We start from the raw sequence: 7,012 nt of genomic DNA, 5'->3' as shown, positions 1-7,012 counted from the left end.
CAAGATGCCTGACCCTAACATTATATTCATGACATACTGAGTGGAAACTCCCCATCCACAAACACAGGTGATTCCCACAGGCTCCAGATCCTCCCTCCATCTGTCGTGGAGTCAGAATTATACAGCCTGCCCATTTAAATGACACTTTAGACAGGTACGTGGATAGGACAGGTTTTTTTTTATACAAAAAATTAAATTATTAATAATATTTACAGTACAATAAAACAAAACAGAATCCACCACCATAATACAAGACAAACAAATATACTAAATATACGACTATACAACTATGTTACAATCCTTGTCAAGGATGCACATTCAACCCCTCCGCGGTGCCCAGCGGTCCCGGAAATCCCCCAGGGCGCCCATGGACAGCGCATAGTCCCTCTCTAACGCCACCCGGGCACGGACGTAACCCCGGAAAAGGGGCGGGCACCCGGCTGGGGCAGAAACCTCCACCGCCTGGCGCCGTGACTCGCAGATGGCCAGCTTGGCCAGGCCCAGGAGCAACCCAACCAGGACATCCTCGGCCCTCTACCCTCTCCCCCACGCACAGGGTGTCCCAAGATGAGGGTGGCGGGTTGCATAGGACAGGTTTGGAGGGATGTGGGCCAAACGCGGGCAGGTGGGACCAGTGTAGCTGGGACATGTTGGTCGGCATGGGCAGGTCGGGCCGAAGGGCCTGTTTCCATGCCTTGTGACACAAACCTCAGCAACATGAGGGAACATGTTGGATTTCCCCCATGCTTTCATGCTGACTGCGATTACTATTTAAAAAAAAAAAATTATTCTTATGAAAAGTTAACGCTATTTAAATTTCCAGGAAGACTGGTGTGATGGAAACCCATGGTGCAGGGGCTACAGTTGATCTACAGCGCCAGCGGCGGCACGGTGGCGCAGCGGTAGAGTTGCTGCCTCACAGCGCCAGAGACACAGGTTCGATCCCGACTACAGGCTCTGCCTGTACGGAGTTTGTACCTACTCCCCGTGACCACGTGGGTTTTCTCCGGGTGCTCCGGTTTCCTCCCACACTCCAAAGACGTGCAGGTTTGTAGGTTAGACAATAGACAATAGGTGCAGGAGTAGGCCATTTGGCCTTTTGTGCCAGCACCGCCATTCAATGTGATCATGGCTGATCATTCCCAATCAGTACCCCGTTCCTGCCTTCTCCCCATATCCCCTTGACTCCGCTATCTTTAAGAGCCCTATCTAGCTCTCTCTTGAAAGCATCCAGAGAACCTGCCTCCACCGCCCTCTGAGGCAGAGAATTCCACAGACTCGCCACTCTCTGTGAGAAAAAGTGTTTCCTCGTCTCCGTTCTAAATGGCTTACTCCTTATTCTTAAACTGTGGCCCCTGGTTCTGGACTCCCCCAACATCGGGAACATGGGTTAATTGGCTTCGGTAAATTGTCCCTGGTGTGTAGGATAGACAACTGTCCACAGTGCGTATGGATGATCGTTGTTTGGTGCGGACTCGGTGGACTGTAGGGCCCGTTTCCACGCTGTATCTAAACTACACTGAACCACCTTGCCCTTGCCTCTGTTCGGCTTGAACCCATTGCAATGACGGTGAATACTCACCGCGTTCTTCATGATGGAACCCGCGGTGTTCTTCTTCTGCAGGAAGCGGTTCAGCATCAGGTCCCTGGGAGCCACCTTCTCCAACTGGATGGAGACAAACGCCTCTGGAAGCCTGCGGAGACAGTGCGGCAAGGCTGAACCATCCCATCACAACCAGAGAGCAGTACTCAACTACTATCTACCTCATTGGTGACCCTCGGACTATGCTTGATCGAACATTGTTTTAGGTAGGAGATGAGGAGGAATTTCTTCAGTCAGAGGGTGGTGAATCTGTGGAATTCTTTGCCACAGAAGGCTGTGGAGGCCAAGTCAGTGGATATTTTTAAGTCAGAGATAGATAGGTTCTTGATTAGAAGGTACACAAAAATGCTGGAGAAACTCAGCGGGTGCAACAGCATCTATGGAGCGAAGGAAATAGGCAACGTTTCTGGCCGAAGCCCTTCTTCAGACAGCCCTTCTTGATTAGTACGGGTGTCAGGGGTTATGGAGAGAAGACAGGAGAATGGGGTTAGGAGGGAGAGATAGATCAGCCATGATTGAATGGCAATATCCAATAGACACTAGACAATAGACAATAGGTGCAGGAGTAGGCCATTCGGCCCTTCGAGCCAGCACCGCCATTCAATGTGATCATGGCTGATCATTCCCCAATCAGTACCCCGTTCCTGCCTTCTCCCCATATCCCCTGACTCCGCTATCTTTAAGAGCCCTATCTAGCTCTCTCTTGAAAGTATCCAGAGAACCTGCCTCCACCGCCCACTGAGGCAGAGAATTCCACAGACTAACAAGTCTCTGTGAGAAAAAGTGTTTCCTCGTCTCTGTTCTAAATAGCTTATCCCCTTATTCTTAAACTGTGGCCTCTGGTTCTGGACTCCCCAAACATCGGGAACATGTTTCCTGCCTCTAGCATGTCCAATCCCTAATAATCTTATATGTTTCAATAAGATACCCTCTCATCCTTCTAAACTCCAGAGTATACAAGCCCAGCCGCTCCATTTTCTCAGCATATGACAGTCCCGCCATCCTGGGAATTAACCTTGTAATCTACGCTGAACTCCCTCAATAACAAGAATGTCCTTCCTCAAATTAGGAGACCAAAACTGCACACAATACTCCAGGTGTGGTCTCACTAGGGCTCTGTACAACTGCAGAAGGACCACTTTGCTCCTATACTCAACTTCTCTTGTTATAAAGGCCAACATGCCATTCGCTTTCATCATTGCCTGCTGTACCTGCATGCTTACTTTCATTGACTGACAACCCCCCAGATCCCGTTGTACTTCCCCTTTTCCCAACTTGACACATTTACTTAGTAATCTGCCTTCCTGTTTTTGCTACCAAAATGAATAACCTCACATTTATCCACATTAAACTACATGTGCCATGCATCTGCCCACTCCCCCAACCTGTCCAAGTCACCCTGCATTCCCATAGCAGATTAGGCTTGATGGGCTGAATGGCCTAATTCTGCTCCTACCACAGGATATGATGATCTTTGCTGGCTTCACCTTGCACTAAATGTTATTCCCTTATCATGTATCTGTACACTGTAAACGGCTCGATTATAGTCATGTATTGTCTTTCCGCTGACTGGATAGCACACAGCAATAGCATTTCACTGTACCTCGGTACACGTGACAATAAACCAAACTGATAAACTAAACTGAACCAAAAATACAACATAGAACAGCTCACGTAGTGCGACACGGTGGCGCAGCGGTAGAGTTACTGCCTTACAGCGCCAGACCCAGGTTCGACCTTGACTACAGGTGTTTGTCTGTGTACATTCTCCCTGTGACCGCATGAGTTTCCACCGCATGCTCCAGTTTCCCCCCACACTCTATGGGGGGCTATATTTAAGAGGGAGTTAGATGTGGCCCTTGTGGCTAAAGGGATCAGGGGGGTATGGAGAGAAGGCAGGTACAGGATACTGAGTTGGATGATCAGCCATGATCATATTGAATGGCGGTGCAGGCTCGAAGGGCCGAATGGCCTACTCCTGCACCTATTTACTATGTTTCTATGTTTCTAAGTGTATAACATCATGAGAGGAATAGATCGGGAAGATGCACAGAGCTTCTTTCCCAGAGTAGAGGAATCGAGAACCAGAGGACATAGGTTGAAGGTGAAGGGGGAAAAGATTTAGTAGGAATCTGAGGGGTGACTTTTTCACACAATGGAACAACTCTATGGAACAAGCTGCCAAAGGAGATAGTTAAGGCTGGGACTATGGCAACGTTTAAGCAACATTTGGACAGGTACATAGAAACATAGAAACGTAGAAAATAGGTGCAGGAGTAGGCCATTCAGCCCTTCGAGCCTGCACCGCCATTCAATATGATCATGGCTGATCATCCAACTCAGTATCCTGTACCTGCCTTCTCTCCATACCCCCTGATCCCTTTAGCCACAAGGGCCACATCTAACTCCCTCTTAAATATAGCCAATGAACTGGCCTCAACTACCTTCTGTGGCAGAGAATTCCAGAGATTCACCACTCTCTGTGTGAAAAATGTTTTTCTCATCTCGGTCCTAAAGGATTTCCCCTTTATCCTCAAACTGTGACCCCTTGTCCTGGACTTCCCCAACATCGGGAACAATCTTCCTGCATCTAGCCTGTCCAACCCCTTAAGAATTTTGTAAGTTTCTATAAGATCCCCCCTCAATCTCCTAAATTCTAGCGAGTACAAGCCGAGTCTATCCAGTCTTTCTTCATATGAAAGTCCTGACATCCCAGGAATCAGTCTGGTGAACCTTCTCTGTACTCCCTCTATGGCAAGAATGTCTTTCCTCAGATTAGGAGACCAAAACTGTATGCAATACTCCAGGTGTGGTCTCACCAAGACCCTGTACAACTGCAGTAGAACGTCCTTGCTCCTATACTCAAATCCTTTTACTATGAATGCTAACATACCATTCGCTTTCTTCACTGCCTGCTGCACCTGCATGCCTACTTTTAATGACTGGTGTACCATGACACCCAGGTCTTGTTGCATCTCCCCCTTTCCTAATCGGCCACCATTCAGATAATAGTCTACTTTCCTGTTTTTGCCACCAAAGTACATGGACAGGTTTGGAGGGATATGGACCAAACGTGGGCAGGTGGGACTAGTGTAGATGGGACATGTCGGCCGGTGTGGGCAGGTTGAGCTGAAGGGCCTGTTTCCACGCTGTGGGACTCTCTATAATGAGAAAGTGGGATAACAGAACTAGCGTGTGAACGGGGTGATAGATGGTCATCGTGGGCTCGATGGGCCGAAGGGCCTGTTTCCACGCTGTTAGAGTCTCTGACTCTAACTAGTGTGAATGGGGTGATCGCTGGTCGTCACGGACTCGAAGGGCCGAAGGGCCTGTTTCCACGCTGTGCCTTTAGATTTAGATTTAACTTAAACATTCCAGTCTTTGTTCGGGGTTACAGCACGACGGCACCTTTTTCTGACGGCCGAACGTTGCCTCTGGTTTGGGAGGGGTCGTGCGGTGCCCAGCGTGGTGGGCGGCTGCTGGATCTCGCACTCTCTGGCAGTGCTGGCACCACTTGTACACGTGGGGTGGTCCCGACCCCTGTAACCCAGCACTCCGTCCTGAAGAATAGAAATACATGTCAACAAATCGTCCCGCAAATCGATCAAGGCATTTTCCCAACCAGTCTGCTTAGTTTAGTTTAGAGATACAGCGCGGAAACAGGCCCTTCAGCCCACCGGGTCCGCGCCGACCAGCGATCCCCGCACATTAACCCTATCCTACACCCACCATGGACAAGCTAGATGCAGGAAAAATGTTCCCAATGTTGGGCGAGTCCAGAACCAGGGGCCACAGTCTTGGAATAAAGGGGAGGTCATTTAAGACTGAGGTGAGAAAAAACTTTTTCACCCAGAGTTGTGAATTTATGGAATTCCCTGCCACAGAGGGCAGTGGAGGCCAAGTCACTGGATGGATTTAAGAGAGAGTTAGATAGAGCTCTAGGGGCTAGTGGAGACAAGGGATATGGGAAGAAGGCAGGCATGGGTTATTGATTGGGGACGATCAGCCATGATCACAATGAATGGCGGTGCTGGCTCGAAGGGCCGAATGGCCTCCTTCTGCACCTATTTTATATGTTTCTATGTTTCTATGGACAATTTTTACATTTACCAAGCCAATTAACCTACAAATCTGTACGTCTTTGGAGTGAGGGAGGAAACCGAAGATCTCGGAGAAAACCCACGCAGGTCACGGGGAGAACGTACAAACTCCATACAGACAGCACCCGTAGTCGGGATCGAACCCGGGTCTCCGGCGCTGCATTTGCTGTAAGGCAGCAACTCTGCCGCTGCGCCACCGTGCCGCCCTGCTGTGGCCTTGTCCAATGAGCTGAGTGAATAGTGAAAGGCCTGGATAGAATCTAGTAAACAATCCAACCTCCGAATAAGCTCTGAACTACATGGACTATCATTGTTATTATTGCACTATTATTGTTTGTGTCTTATGAGTATGTATGCATGCGTGTAGGCCCAGACAGCTGGAGTAACTCGCCGGGACAGGCAGCATCTCTGGAGAGAAGGGATGGGTGATGTTTCTGGTTGAGACCCTTCTTCAGACTGGTGTCGGAGAGAGGAGGAGAACTTCTTCAAAGAGAACTTCTTCATACCTTGAGGAGATTTTGCAGTGGAGCAGATGAAATGTGCGGGAAGGAACTGCAGATGCTGGTTTAAAAAAGAACATAGACAAAAAATGTTGGAGTAACTCAACGGGACAGGCAGCATCTCTGGAGAGAAGGAATGGGTGACGTTTCGGGTCGAGACCCTTCTTCAGACTGATGTCAGGGGAGTGGGAGGTCAATACATAAGGAAGTGTATGGATAAGGAAGTGTAAGGTGTGAAAACAGGACAATGGGAATGGAGATCAGGGAACATTGTTAGCTGGGAGAAGGTAACAACAAAGCAAACATATAAAATGTAGTCAGAGACAGTAAGACTGGTGGGAGAACTATTTGAAGTTAGAGAAGTCAATGTTCATACCACTGGGGTGTACGCTGTCCAAGCGAAATATGAGGTTCTGTCCCTCCAATTTGCACTGGTCCTCACCCTGACAATGGAGGAGGCCCAGGACAGAAAGGTCAGATGGGAATGGGAGGTGGAGTTAAAGTGCTGAGCCACCGGGAGATCAGGTAGGTTTAGGCGGACTGAGCGGAGGTGTTCAGCGAAATGATCGCCAAGCCTGCGCTTGGTCTCGCCGATATTTAACTGCCTTAACTGTGCTTAACTGCAATATGTACAAGTAGCAGAACAATGATATTCTTACTTGCTGCAGCTTTACAGGCCCGTTCAAGGCCACAACACAATAAATAAATATGCAATAATCAATAATAATACACAGGAGGCATATTGGAGCCACTGGTAGAGCCACCGCCTCACAGCACCAGAGACCCAGGTTCGATCCCGACTACAGGTG

This window comes from Amblyraja radiata, chromosome 5 (assembly GCF_010909765.2).
Source record: "Amblyraja radiata isolate CabotCenter1 chromosome 5, sAmbRad1.1.pri, whole genome shotgun sequence".
NCBI classification, from domain to species: domain Eukaryota; kingdom Metazoa; phylum Chordata; class Chondrichthyes; order Rajiformes; family Rajidae; genus Amblyraja; species Amblyraja radiata.
This window is presented reverse-complemented; position numbering follows the sequence as displayed.